Here is a 14,681-nt window from a genome sequence, read left to right as displayed (position 1 = left end):
TGTGTGTGTGTGTGTGTGTGTGTGTATAGCCAACAGCGTGACCTTGGAGGAGAGGGAAGAAGCAGGCTTACTGCTTGAAGTAACATCTTTTACTGTGGTAATTAAACTGAAGAGAGTACACACACAAACAATTGCCTTTTCCATGGCAGGTGTTGCTTTCAAGACATAAGATGCTTTTCACGGTATCATGCTCAGTTCAGGTAAGCAATGAATCAAACATCAGTCCAGGAGCTTGTAACGGAATACCTGGAAGCAGCCATCATTAGAAGCTAATAATTTATGATCGTGATTGTTCTGGTTTTGCCACCACTAATGGCTTGTGAGGGTGTTTGCCAGTCATCCCATCTAATGGGCAAGCATGTCTCATGGAGAGGAATGAGGGGGAGCCGCTGTGGATAAACGTGCGCCACACAGCCCTGCCTACACTGTGATTAAGTAAAAGGTGACTGCTCTGACCTTTTACTGTGAGTGAATGAAAACTGTTGCCATTGACAAATACAGAGCAGAACAAGTAGCTTGAAGCAGCTGAGGTCACAACACCTGCCCGTGTGTGTGTGTGTGTGTGAGAGAGAGTGGATGGGGATGGTGTTTATGAATTTGCGTGTGCCTGCTAAAAATCAGTTCTTCAATGTTGTGCAAGATGGTGTTGCTGCCATTTTTTTGGGATCGTGTTTTTGGACATCTTTATGTAAGATGGATTGTCCTGCCAGAAAAATGTCTCTGATTTAATGTCCCTTGACAGAGGGGGTGTGTTTGTGTGTGTGTATGAGTGTGAATCTTGGGCACCCTTTTGCTTTGAACATCTGCTTTCACAGCCTATGGGAAGGGCATGTGTTTGTGTCTATTTATGTTTGTGCACTTACAAGTGTGTGCATATAATGCAATTGCTTCAGGCAGATGGAGGTGTGGTACAAAACAACCCCAATAAGCTGATGGAGAAAATGAATCCCACCATCCACTCTCCTCCCCGAGGACAGAAACAAGAGAGAGGGAAAGCAATCTCACACCTGCGTGGATAGTCTCTCTCCTCCCCTCTTCATCTTCCTCCCTTCACCTCTTTCTCTTCTTCTTAACAATAAGTTATCCATGTCCACAGCTTTCTGCCCATGCTGCTGGTTTATTTGGCTCCACGAGAGGCGCAGCAGGTTATAACTGGTATGTGAGCCAACAATAAATGAGCACCAATGGAGAATTGTGGAAAAACGTTTTTTTTCTCATCTTCTTCTTGCTATTTGTCGTTTCACACAATATTAACAGTCTGAACTGTGACTTTTAATGCTGCAGTGTTTGTGGACCACTACTGTGTGAGAATCAGCTCCATAAGGTGCAGGGAAATAGTTTGAGCACTAGTGGGCACCATTGGATCACAGTTCCCCTCACATCCTTGTATATATTTGTCTTAACAGGAAAAACAACCTCCATTCAGTCATATTCTTACCATTAGTTGCACAGACAATATCTGTTAAATTCGATCTCCCAGGCTATGCTACACTACACACTTCCACAGTAATAGGGTCATTTAGGGTTAATATGTATCTTCAGCACATGTTAAATTGCAGTTCAGCTTTATGACATTTCTAATGCCTCGTACAGCTGGTCTTTCATGTCTTCATGTAGTTTCCTCATGCTAGCATTTACAGCTCCGCCTTTTCCTGCCATTTTTTTCTCAGTGAAGAAAATCTCATGTTCAATTCAATTCAATTCAATTCAAATCAGCTTTATTGGCATGAATGTAGTATGAATGTATAACAACAGTATGGCCAAAAGCTACAAATAAATTACATAAGAACAATTCATTTCATATATTTCATTAAATAAGTAAATAAAACAGTAAAAGTTGTGTTTGTGTGTGTTAATAAATAATAAAATAATAATAATAGAAAATATATAAAATATAAAAATTATGTAAAAATAAATATTAAAAATAAAAGTAATGGGCATCTTATTCTCTCTCACCTTGTGTGGTAACTTGCAAATTGCCTAAGGCTCTTATAGAAGGTTATAGTTGATGGATGACCACTGAGAGGAAGTAGATAGATAGATAAGTAGATAGACAAGGTGGAGAGGATAGAGAAAGAGAGGCTGGAGGATAAATCAGTGGATAATTCAGAACCATGGGCAGCTCTTCATACTTTGATTTAGCACTGCCATGACAGCAGAACATCTCTAAATGATTGTGCCTGCTATTATCTTGTCGTCATGCAAATGCATTTTGAGCAGCATAAACCACAACACCTTTGAAGTTGCTCCTGGGAGAAGATATAGTGATGAATAAGGGCAAAGTGAAAATAAAACCAAAAATGTTTCATATCCTGTGGTCTAGACTTCACAGAAAAACGGCACTTCATAGTGATGAATAACAGTTATTACGCATATTGTCAGTATGATATTGGAAAAGCATAAAAACAGGGTTTAATTTGGTTTTAATAACAATCTTACATTCAAAATACTGTGAAGACAGCTTAAGGTATTTGCTGAAGGCAGTTGTGTGAGCACATTTTTGCAACAATCTGCTCCATGAGCAGGGATCAACCAGTCCTTTCAATGATGAAAAGGCATTGTTATTCTGGCTTGTGAGCTGAGGGAGCAGTGATAGAAAACATCCTGGCAAATAAACAGAGGTTCATTGGCACAATAGAGGCTGGAACCGAGCACAGAATTATGCAATGAAATCTAACAGGCCTCTGTGGAGCAACATGAGCTGAAGAACTCATAAATGTTTGAGGACCTGCTGGGGTAATATGCGCTTTTGTCGACGTTCTCGCCTCACATACTGGAGCTCTCATTGTACTAAACATAGAGCAAATGTTCTCTTGAACTACACGTCACCTGTGCACAAAACACTGAAGAGACATTACAGTCAAAATGAGCATTATTGTCATTTTGTCTTCGCTCCACCATCACACACACACATTGACAGTCAGATATATAAACAGCACCATCAACACGACACCCCCTGTGATCCACTTCGTGTGTCCCTGTGTGGCTGTGGCTTTCTTATGATGGACTACTGGTGGTAAGAATGACCTGCCCTTGTAACCATTTCCTCCACAACTGCCTGGTAATATTATAAAGAAAGGCAGGCTGAGTGGTCCTCATGCCTGCTGCCATCCTCCAACTCCCCTCCGGCTGTCATCTGCTGCCACACTGCAAAGCTGCTTCCACAAGTGATTTATTCTTTTTTCCGGATGACTCCTGCCTCACCCCTGCTCTTGTCATGTGGACAGACGGGCCTGAGAGATATGACTCGTGAGGAACAGGGTTGCACAGGGTGAGATGACATATACTCAAAATGGAGTTTCTGCTGCATTTGTTGGGCTATGAGATAATGCGAAGAGCTAAGCTAGAAATATCCAGATGAGTGTTACATGAGATAAATGCCAAAAATGTGTACGGATGTTGAGATTTCTTATCCCAGCTCCTCCATCCAATGTTCAGCTCACCTTGAGATGTGCCTCGTTTCAGCATCTCCTCAGGGACAGAAAACTCTCTGCTTTGATTGTAAACAACTCTGTCTGAATTTATTATATGAAATTCCACGAGTGAATAATCACAAAGACCAGTTCCTCACGTCCAGCTTTCCATATTCATGCAAATGCTGCTTTCAAAAGTAAATGGTCATTTCTTTCATTTCCCAATTTGAATTTTGCATTGTCATCACTTGTAATTGGAACAGACATAGCCAACCCACTAAACTGCACCGTACTCCTCCCCTACCTTCTTGTGATTGATTAAAAAGAGTAACACAGAGCACTGTTTGGATTTAATCAATTCTGACTTCCAGTTTTTATGTTGGCAATTTATTTTTTTCTGTAGTTGTCATGCTACAGAAATTAGTAATAAAGAAGCTTTTTTTTAAGTACACATTCATATCACTTTGGAAAACCATATTTAAATATTTTCACTTATAAGATTTATCATTCATCACCCAGAGCAAACTGATGTCAAACACTGATAAATGCAAACAGAACATATTTCACAGTCGAAGATGTAAACAAGATTGTTAGGCCCTTCATTAGCAGCTTCAGTGCTTTCCTCAGTTACAGTATGTGACCAGATCACTCCTAATGACTTTGGAGCCACGAACAGTAATGAATGCAAAACGCATGAGCTGACTTAATTATTATTTTCCCATTTGAGAGTTTATCTTGATCAGCTGTTGGTAGACGTGGCTTCCTTTGCAGCTTGTCCTGGGTACTCGGCAGATCTGATAAAGGTGACAGTAATATGCAAACAAATGGAAAGGCAAGAGACCAGGGGTGGTGATGACGATACTTCAGACATCAGTCATTTTGTACATTATGTGTGAATTGTTTATAACACAATATTATATTTGTAATGTTTGCTTATCATAAATGTTCCCATGAAACCTCCGTTACTGGTGTATAAAGGGTTGTGTTGATAACACAGTGCCATAATCATATTTAATAATACACTATTTCACTTTTTACTTTAATTTTGTCTTGATTTTGTTTGGCCTTACTGGCTGGCTTTCTGCTGTTTTGTTGCCTTCTGGGTATCCTGCTTTGCTTGCTTTATCTGTGAAATAGTATGATGTTCACTTTAAACATGAACCTTTAAAAGGTCTACTCAATTTCCCCTGTGCTTTCTGTCACATCTTACGGACTTTTTCAGTAGATTATTTTGCATTTTTCTCAGTTGTCGTTTAAATAAATCTGTACACATATATGGTTATAACTGCTGTTATAACTTATACACCAGTAATGCTTCACAGGAGCTGTAGTTGTTAACAAATGCATATAAACATATGAGAATGTCCCTTACTTTCAAATTCATGATTGTGTGTTATGAACCATTTATTAATTGCTTATTCTCTGCTTATACATGCTAATCAAGGAGTTAAAATAAAGGCGCGACCTCATAATGAGGCTCAGTGTCTCTGTGCTGACTTTGGTTGAGTACAGTAGCGCTCTTCATCCTTGTTAGCATTTCCAGTACTAGATTGCTTTAATCACATGGGATTCATTTGGTGAGGAAGCAGGGAAGGGCTGTAAATGAATTAACAAGTATAGCAATACAAAGTGCCCAATTACAGTTTTGACTCTGAATTAGCATGGCAAGCTATTAGCTACAACAGTTTGAGGAGTGACTGTTCACAAAGCTTAAACTTGCTCTACGTCAAATGGGTATTTAAGCTATCACACTACATATCAGCTCCCATGCAACAGTGTTCCTGGGGTTAGCCTCCGAGCAGATCTAGATCCATGAATCAATTACCACCACAGTGCCCACAAACCCAGATCCCATTTCTCTGTGTCACGCTCGATAAAAGCTATTCCCTGTCTTTCTACGCTGTCTGTCTCTCAGCGCTGAAGCTGCTTCTCATTTGTCTCATCTGATCTTAAAAGCGCTGGCTATTTCACATTTTGTGAAGTGACTCAGAGCTTCAGCTGGAGTAAGACAACTCCCGCAGGTGTGAATGTTGCACCTTAAGTTTTGACTTTACCTCACACTGACAAACTGAACTCAGCTTTTTCCTCCTTGCAGAAAAAAACAGCTGATGCAGAGGAAGAATTATCAATGGCCCCAAAAATGAAGTTGGCTACTAATCCACTCACTGTTAACTTTGTCAAATACTCAGCAGACCCATATCTCTTCAGAATGTCACCACTACGAAGCTAAGCAGGAGCAGCTGGGGTTAAAGTGCTCACTGATACCTTGATGTTTCTGTTGTTGCTGCATTGCCATTAATGTTCACTCAACAATTCATAACCAGTTTTCACAGTGAGCCTGAAGATGCCCTTTAAGTACTTTTCTATGCTTGAAATAAATTGTCTTCTATTTATGTACAAAACCCCTGTCTGTTTAAATATGCTGATGTTCAACAATTTCAAACAAGAATGATCAATAGCTGCTATCGCCAGAGACTACTGTAGCCTAATACACACACATACACACACACACACACACACACACAAACACACATACACACACGCATGAAGACTGAAATACACACACACATCTTCCTTTCTGTTGGGTACAGAGGCTGGTGCCATGCTTTCCTTGATGACAATGCAGCATCTACTTTGCTGACAACAAAGTCTTATGTGGTCCCTGGTGAAACAGATGGATAGGTACATCAAGTCCTCGCTGTCAACAAAAAAACCCATCAAACTAAATAAAATTAACAGTTAACAAAAGGAAGAAGTTGCACATGGGTATAAAGTTGTGATAGTATAAACACACACTCACACACACACACACAAGAAAAACGTTCAAAGAGGTCCATTGAGAGTGGAAAGTGGTGCTTCAATTTAAAGTGAATTAAAGACTAAAGGGGGGAAATAAGGATAGAAATAGAAATTAAATAGGATATATTAGTAATAATTGTTCTGCATATTGCTTTAGTGATTGAATTAGAACCACATTTTCCTGAATATTTCGCTGGTGAGGGAGGAAATAATACAGCTGCAAGCACTGTAGGAGAAAGCGATCATTGAGATCCACTTCATTGTTCTGTTTTTCCTTTTTCTGACTACATCTGGACAGCGATTGACACTGTTCAGCTGAAATCAGCAGCGGCTTTCGTTGAAGGTGACCCTAGTCAGTTTTAGTCAGCATTGTTCCTTTTCACCATGAATATGTAAATTGTCTTTTTTGGCTCCAATTGAGATGAGATCAATTTGAGGCTGAAGAGGATTGACTCGTAGACTGTTAAATACCCAGAAATCTCATTGACATGAGTGACAGGCACTGCCCTTATCAGGTGGGAGAGTGAGAGGAATATTAGGACCGATGAGCAAGCATATGTGAATGTGTGCGCGTGTGTGCGTGTCTATGTGTATATCTGTGTATAAAGATGTCGTGCCACAGCTTGAGTCGGGTAATTTTCAGAAGTAAATCCTTATCTCCTTAATTCAGATCTGGTAAATTGCCAACCAGAGAAACAGAATTTTGCTGACTTTCAATGCAGAAAAAAATACAGGGTGCAGATATTTACTGCACAGTGTTCAGATAAACAATGGCTGGATTCCTCTTGGACACACACACACACAGCATTCCTCAATTATTAATGCGGGTGTGGATTACCTCTGCAGAGAGGGACAGTTTACATGTAAGTAAAAAGTGATCCGCTTCACTCTATCTGCCCCATTTCCTCTTCATCAAACCCCCTCACCCTGATCATCCCCTTTAACTCCCCTGGAGAACCTTTGAACTTGCCTCATGATGAAACATGCACACGCACACACAAACACACATTGATAGCTAATGAAGGGCCAGTTGCTGAAAGGCTTGCCTTCCTTCTCTCACAGAGGAGGTATTCAGTCCCCCCTCCCACCCCTTCCCCAGCCTCTGTCTGGTCTGTCCTAGCCTGGCTGAGATCGGCTCAGCGTGACTCAGTTAAGTCTGTTCATCTCCGTTTGAATAGCAAGGTATTGTTTCACAAGCTAGGATCCCCTTACCATGGACAACACAGAGAGGCCGCCGTACCCACCTTACACACACACACACGCATACACACATGCAGAGGAACAGACAGAGTGGTTGGGTCGACAGCTTGAGAGCACATTTTTCCCAGGCGTCTGTCTACAAAGCTGCAAGAGAATCAAGTTCTTTCTAGACTTTTAGAGGAACAAATACAGACTCTTCCTTCGTGCTGGTTGGTGTGCCCTGCTTTTTCATGACAGAATCATTCTATTCTTGTGTACTTCTGAAGTAAATTTGTTGGTGGGACTCAGCTGTGTTTTCTCCTCCTGCTGTTTGGGGTCCATGTCTTAAGGTAGGACAGAGGAAAACATGAATGAATGAGCATTGAAGTATTTGCCTCTTTCCTTGTTTCTAGATGGTTCTAAAAATGGATGATCTTTACCAACAAATGTCTTTTCATACACTGTAAAAAATCACAGTACAGTACAGGATGACTAGCACTCTTTTTCAGCAATGCTCTTACATCACTCATAGATACATTGTGTTTACTTGGATTTTTTTATTGGACTTCAATTTATTACATTAGCACTGGAACTATTATAATCCTATTGTTGGGTTTTGACTGCATTGTTGCATTTTGTATTTACAGTAAATGTTATGTTTTTCCAACTATATCTCCTATTGCACCCCTAGAATTTCCTCTCCCAAAGTTTATTTAATTTTTTCCTTTGGTCCGAATAGTTTTTGTTCTTGCTTTCCATTTTTTCTTGACATGGGAAAAGGCTTGAAATGGGTCAGTGACTGTTGCTGTTTGAGGCCTGAAAGCCCATTGAGACATTGCATGTGATGTTCAGGTACACAAATGTACAAACTAGTATATAATGTCATCCAGTTGTTGGAAACAAGCTCTAAATCCTTAAACATAGACAAGCACAAAAATCAAAGTCTTAAACTACCAATACAACAATGTCAAGAGAGCAGGGTAGGTGTAGCTGTTATTTTCCCATAAGTCTGCAGTATTCAAGTAACTTCAATAAAGGAAACAGTATAATAATAAAATAACACTAGGTAATAACACTGAGATAAAAAAAAACATTATATTACTGCTATATCTAAGTGTCACTGTTAAATGAAGGAGGACACCAAAAAGAGGAGCCAAATGAGATCCAAGGTTTATGTGTGTGTGTGTGTGTGTGTGTGTGTGTGTGTGTGTGTGTGCGTGTGTTAGAAAATAAAAATAATATATTAAAATTTAAATAAATAAATAAAACAGTAAATGTGTGTGTATTAACGGACAAAAAATTCAAAAAACCCCGAAGAAAATCAGTATCAAATGTGAAATAAAAAAATAATAATAAAGGAATGATTACTAAAATAACAAAGATTATATCATACTATATTATTATATAATATTTTGAAATTTTTTCAGTACAATTATTTAATTTATTTATCAGTGTAGTCTGAGTTTCCACTGGTTGTCCTCAGTTTGTGGCTTGAGGAAATATATTTTGCTGCAATGATTTGGCATTCTGGCATTTCTCACAGTAAATAGGGGAGTTTCTGTGTGTCTGATATAAATTTGAATTCAGGGTATATTTGGGAAATGTTTGCTAAGTGTTTTTCTCTTTGAGTTTTATGGGTTTGAAGGTGCAGCTCTGTCTCTACCTGTTACAGTCAGTACCTCTGTTACAGTCTCTCCTCTTCTGGTAGCCAGCTCTGTCACACAAAACAACTTATATTAAAAATACAAATTAGCTCAGTAGATGTGATGATACAATTTGATGAGCTCTCTTTTCCCCAAAAATGTTCCACTGTGTTATACTGTATGTGTCACGACTTCAGGATTGTTTATTAAGAAGCCTCAGTTGGTAAATAGTGTTTGTTTACATGCACTGGAAAAGTGGGTGAGTGCTCTCTGTGTCCTCTCTTGATGGCCTCGACATACTCTGTGCCTCTTTTCTCCTTTCATCACCGCTGCCCTCAGGGCTCCTCCTTGCCCTCCTCAAATTCTCCATCTGTTTCAATTAGCCGGAGTGCAGGGTGGAGCACAGAGGTCGATCAGCACGGAGCTGCAGGTGCACCTTTAAAGTATAGCTCATAGCTGACAAACAGGAGTCACTCTCTGCCTGTTAGGGGGTACACTGTCACAGGTGAGAGTATGAGGCTGTCATTTCTAAGAGGGAGCTGCCAAGAGAGTATTTGTGGGATGCCAGGACCATTTGGGCACATAGACAGAGGCAGTCAGTGCCAATCAGAGCATCAGAGATACAGACACAAGCATACAATCGCATGCATTTTCTACCCACCCTCACCTCCCCTCACCTACTCATCTCTTCCACCCCTCCAGCTCACATAGACTGGACTTCCCTCCTGCACCCGTGAATTTGCTGTGCATGTATGAGAGTGTGTTTGTGCAACTATTCACCATGGATTAGCAGTGAATGTGACTACCTGAGTTTTATTCTGGGGTTCCAGTAATGCCATGCACTGTACATCTTGATGGGAGTTACTGGGAGTTATTACTCCAGCTTTACACGCAGTGGTGAGTAAGTCAATCATGTTTTGTCTTGTCTTACAGCATGTGCATCTGCTTGTCCCTTGTGCTGTATATTGTGTTAAAACATTGGTGTACTTTTACAAGATGAAAGCATTTAATTTGGTAGGTTTGTATCTCCAGGAGGTCACGTGGTATGTAGGCACATTCTGTCATATTTGTGCTGCGGAATATGTTAAACCCCAGCAGTGTGATTTCCTGAGTGTAGTATTTGAATAGCTGAATTGTTGGTGGGCATATAGTATATGTTACAGTCAGAATGTGGTCACAAATTAACAGCTAGGAGGACTAAAAAAGTTCTCGACTCAATGTATCTGAAGCTGCCTATAATGCTATAATGCACACATGCTCAAATCACTTTTTCAGCAAAGAACAACCATAAGAAAGGACATTTTGTGATAAAAGGATATTTTAATGAGTTGACCATGGTTGGTGGCAATTTGTCAAGGTGATGTAAGATGCCACCTTGCCACAGCTGTTGCCCCATAGGCTTACTGTAGACAAAACAACTGCAAAACAACTTATTTTACAACAAAAATACTGTTTTCTATTTATGAGGCCAAGGCACAGTATATGTCACAACTCAAGTTCTTATCTTTAACTCAAAAACTAAAACATTTAGAAAATGAATCTCAGAAGGCAAAAAACATCTTAAATCTTGTCAAACAGAGGTGCTTCTAGTCAAAATTTGATGATCAACAAAGTGGTACATACAGTTCTATACAGTCTATGGTCGTCTTATGAATGTCAAATATTCCTTCCTTTTAGCTTGGCCTCCACTTACGCATCAGGGAAATATCCCTCTTTTTAACAGCTAAATGCTCTACTGTGTTCAATGGCTATTTGCTAACTCTGTCTGGGCAGGTGGTTTTTCTGTGTTTGGTCTGGTTTAGGCTCAAAAAACATCTTAGTTAGGGTATTTTCATGGATTATCATATATATGGTAAATAATCTTCTAAACATCTACAGACAAGTACAAAAAGATTGAAATCTAACAAATAAACAAAATATCTGTAGGTGGTTTGTTTCAGACAAAATACTTTGACGATTAAGGTGCCACTGTTTTTTGATTGCTGTCATAATGTAAAACAAAAAAATCCCTCCTTGCCTGAAAGAGGCAGACAGAGCATCAGTGGGCTTTCTGTCTAAAGGGTACAGTCATGTCCTGGCTTGAGGTTTGAAGGCTTTTAAAGCTCTCAAGCCATGACACTTCAGAGAATTTTTAACACATAAAATTTTTACCAGGGCTTTTGAACAGTAAAAATATGAATTGGCATCACTTTTAGATATTTCACAAACTAAGGGCCAAATTTGAACTCTGAGCAGTTTTATTATTGTTCATACAGGTCCAGATGTCTGTGTTCCTACTCCCACATGGGAACAAACGACTGAGTGATTTCAGGCCTAAATCTATCTCTCTGTTCTCAGCAAAAGGCTCCCAGGCTGCAAGCAATGTAGTCATGAAGGTGATCAAAAGCCTTTAGATCTGTACATCTGTGTGCCCTGCAAATAGTGCAAGAGTTACAGCCTCCTAGCAACAAAGGGCTCTCTTTGACCCACATGCTCCGCCGCTGAAATAAAACAGACGACCTCTACGTTTGTGATTGGCCTAATGAATGGCAGTCAGGTCAGCCAATGGCACAATGCTATTGAGGGCCTTGAGGGATGAGTGATAGAGGATGTGATACCAGCAGAACAGAGGCAGATGCTGTTTTGACTCCCTGTCAGACACAGGGAGAGATGCTAATGATATTCTCCCTCATGCGCTGAGGCGAGAGAGAGAAACACTAATAACTCTCCATCTCTCTGGTCACTACCACGCCTGTAGACAGTGTGATAAATCTCACAGCAGAGTAACAAGATGCAATTAACAGGGTCTACGATGACAATTTCAAAAAGTTTAATGGGGACGACCACAATGCGTGTGTTTCCCCTTAACCGCCTGGCAACCACCAGAGCCCTTTAAAGTGAGAGTCGCGTCAGCGGGGGTCCAAAATGCTTGATTGTCACGGGGTTCATAGAGACCGCAGATAGTTCCTTGAAGTCCTAGGTGGTCAATTGAAAATGAGTGAGACAAACGTCAAAACGGCAATTTTAAGCGTTTTTTGGTAATTTATACAATAAATGCATTGACTTACAAAATTTGTACAGCACTCTGACATGTGTATGTAGTTACATTACTATTTTTTAAAAAGGAGGACAAATATTTTTTACAATAACAGCCTACCTTGTGACATTTTTTGGCTAACCTTACATTGGAAAGTGTGTTCCTCTTGAAAACACGTGTAATGGAAATTTGTGCTTTAGTGAGTCTTCTGGAATAAAGATTCCAATCCAGACGTCTTTTAAGGGTTTTATTCTTTGCAAAGGGTCAGACAAACTTACAGAGTGCAAAACAGTTTGCAGAGTGTAAGACAAAGAGCCAGTGAAGAAGCAGGTGACTTTATACTGTAAGGGTATTACACAGCTATCCAGGAGAGGAAGGGAGTAGGGACCAGCTGTCCTGAGATGAAGGCCTATCAAGGACAGTCTGATAAGAAAACTCTCTAACGAGCATCTTTCCCATGGAAAACTTCACCTAGCTGTAACATAATAAAATAATCAAATACCACACAGTGAAACACTGGTCTATTCTGATGAAGCATGCAGGGTGAAACAGTAAACACAGTAAAATATCAAATTTCCATCACACACGTTTTAAAATTCAGATCAGATTTACCTTTCTAACATTCCTTTTAGTAATCCCATGGTACCAGGGTTAATTGATCTTAATGACTACTTCAGATAGAACAGACAGGTGACTATCAATGATTGTCATGTATTAATTTAATAAATCTCCAATAAAATCAGAAAACAGCATGTTAAGTGGTTTGTGCCTGCGTACTGTCTTACAATAGTCTACAGCATGGTTTACTGTGCTGAGTGGAGATGCTGCAGTCGGTCAGAAAAAAAGAGTATGAATGTATGGTTTCCCAGCTGACATGGAGAGGAGGAAAAAATGGTTGAAACAGGTTAACAGGAGCAACCTTACAATCACTAAAGAGACTAAAAACAAATAAATAAGTGAGGTACTTTTTCCACAAAGAAAGAACACATTACTGGCTTGTTAGTTAGTGAATGTTTTTATTATTTCAAATGGTTCTCACACACAGGAATTTTGATGATAATGTGACATGTAATGTACAAAGTAATTATGTAATTAGTGCAAACATATCCCGTAAGAATGTGTTCACCAATATGGTGCATTCTGCAACTATGATGTATTAAGATGCACTCTAAAAAAATAAAACAATGGGTCAACAAAAAAAATATGTTAACATTTTCCACTAGAATTTTTAAGTTAAAACTGCTGGTAGAATTACATTAATTCAAAGCAATGTTTTGAGTATGGTGAATTACCTTTTAGGCCACATGCATTTGTAAGTAACTTAATAATTGTCAATGTAAATGCAAGTATTTAAGTTGAAGAAGCTTTTTGGCCACAATAAAACATTTCTAAGTAACATGAACTTAACAATTAAGTTGAAAGAGTTAAGTTGTGTGTTAGCGAGTTATCTTTAGTATTTCTTCTCATCTGAATCATAGTCTAATCATATCTAGCTAACTGGCTAACGTAGCTACTTGTAGTTTATAAACGTAGCTAGCCTACATGCTAACCGGAGTGGTGGCTAATGGGTAATGACAGGCTACAGCTACTAGCTAACTTTACCTCGGCACACAGACTGTAGCCTACTATCAACACTGCTCAAATTTCAGAGTAAGGACTTCCAGATTTTATTCGGTTACAGTAGGCTATCACCAAAAGAATCCTGAGCAAATGCAAATATGTGTGATTAAGCATAAAATTACTTACCATTCACTACATTACGCTTCAGTAAGTTTCAGCTGTGGCCCTGTGGTCACTCGTCTGGCCTTGAACATGCCTGCACATGCAGGACAGGGAAACTGTGGGCCGTTTACACGTCATCAAATTGTATTTTACATTAACAGAAAACTTAAAATTAAATTATTTTTTGATTAACAGAAAATGTTAAACTCTGACAAGTCATGATAGTATATTCAATCAATAGGCATAATTTGTGTGTCAGCCAAACTCAATAAAATAACAATTACAAGTAAAAAGTCTAACAGTATCTCAGAACTTGATTTTTTATTTCACAACAATATACACTGCTCAAAAAAATAAAAGGAACACTTAAACAACACAATGTAACTCCAAGTCAATCACACTCCTGTGAAATCAAACTGTCCACTTAGGAAGCAACACTGATTGACAATCAATTTCACATGCTGTTGTGCAAATGGAATAGACAACAGGTGGAAATTATAGGCAATTAGCAAGACACCCCCAATAAAGGAGTGCTTCTGCAGGTGGTGACCACAGACCACTTCTCAGTTCCTATGCTTCCTGGCTGATGTTTTGGTCACTTTTGAATGCTGGCGGTGCTTTCACTCTAGTGGTAGCATGAGACGGAGTCTCACAAGTGGCTCAGATAGTGCAGCTCATCCAGGATGGCACATCAATGCGAGCTGTGGCAAGAAGGTTTGCTGTGTCTGTCAGCGTAGTGTCCAGAGCACGGAGGCACTACCAGGAGACAGGCCAGTACATCAGGAGACGTGGAGGAGGCTGTAGGAGGGCAACAACCCAGCAGCAGGACCGCTACCTCCGCCTTTGTGCAAGGAGGAGCAGGAGGAGCACTGCCACAGCCCTGCAAAATGACCTCCAGCAGGCCACAAA

Source organism: Micropterus dolomieu, linkage group LG22 (assembly GCF_021292245.1).
Source record: "Micropterus dolomieu isolate WLL.071019.BEF.003 ecotype Adirondacks linkage group LG22, ASM2129224v1, whole genome shotgun sequence".
In the NCBI taxonomy this organism is placed as follows: domain Eukaryota; kingdom Metazoa; phylum Chordata; class Actinopteri; order Centrarchiformes; family Centrarchidae; genus Micropterus; species Micropterus dolomieu.
The sequence above is the reverse complement of the archived record's forward strand: the minus strand, read 5'-3'. Positions refer to the sequence as shown.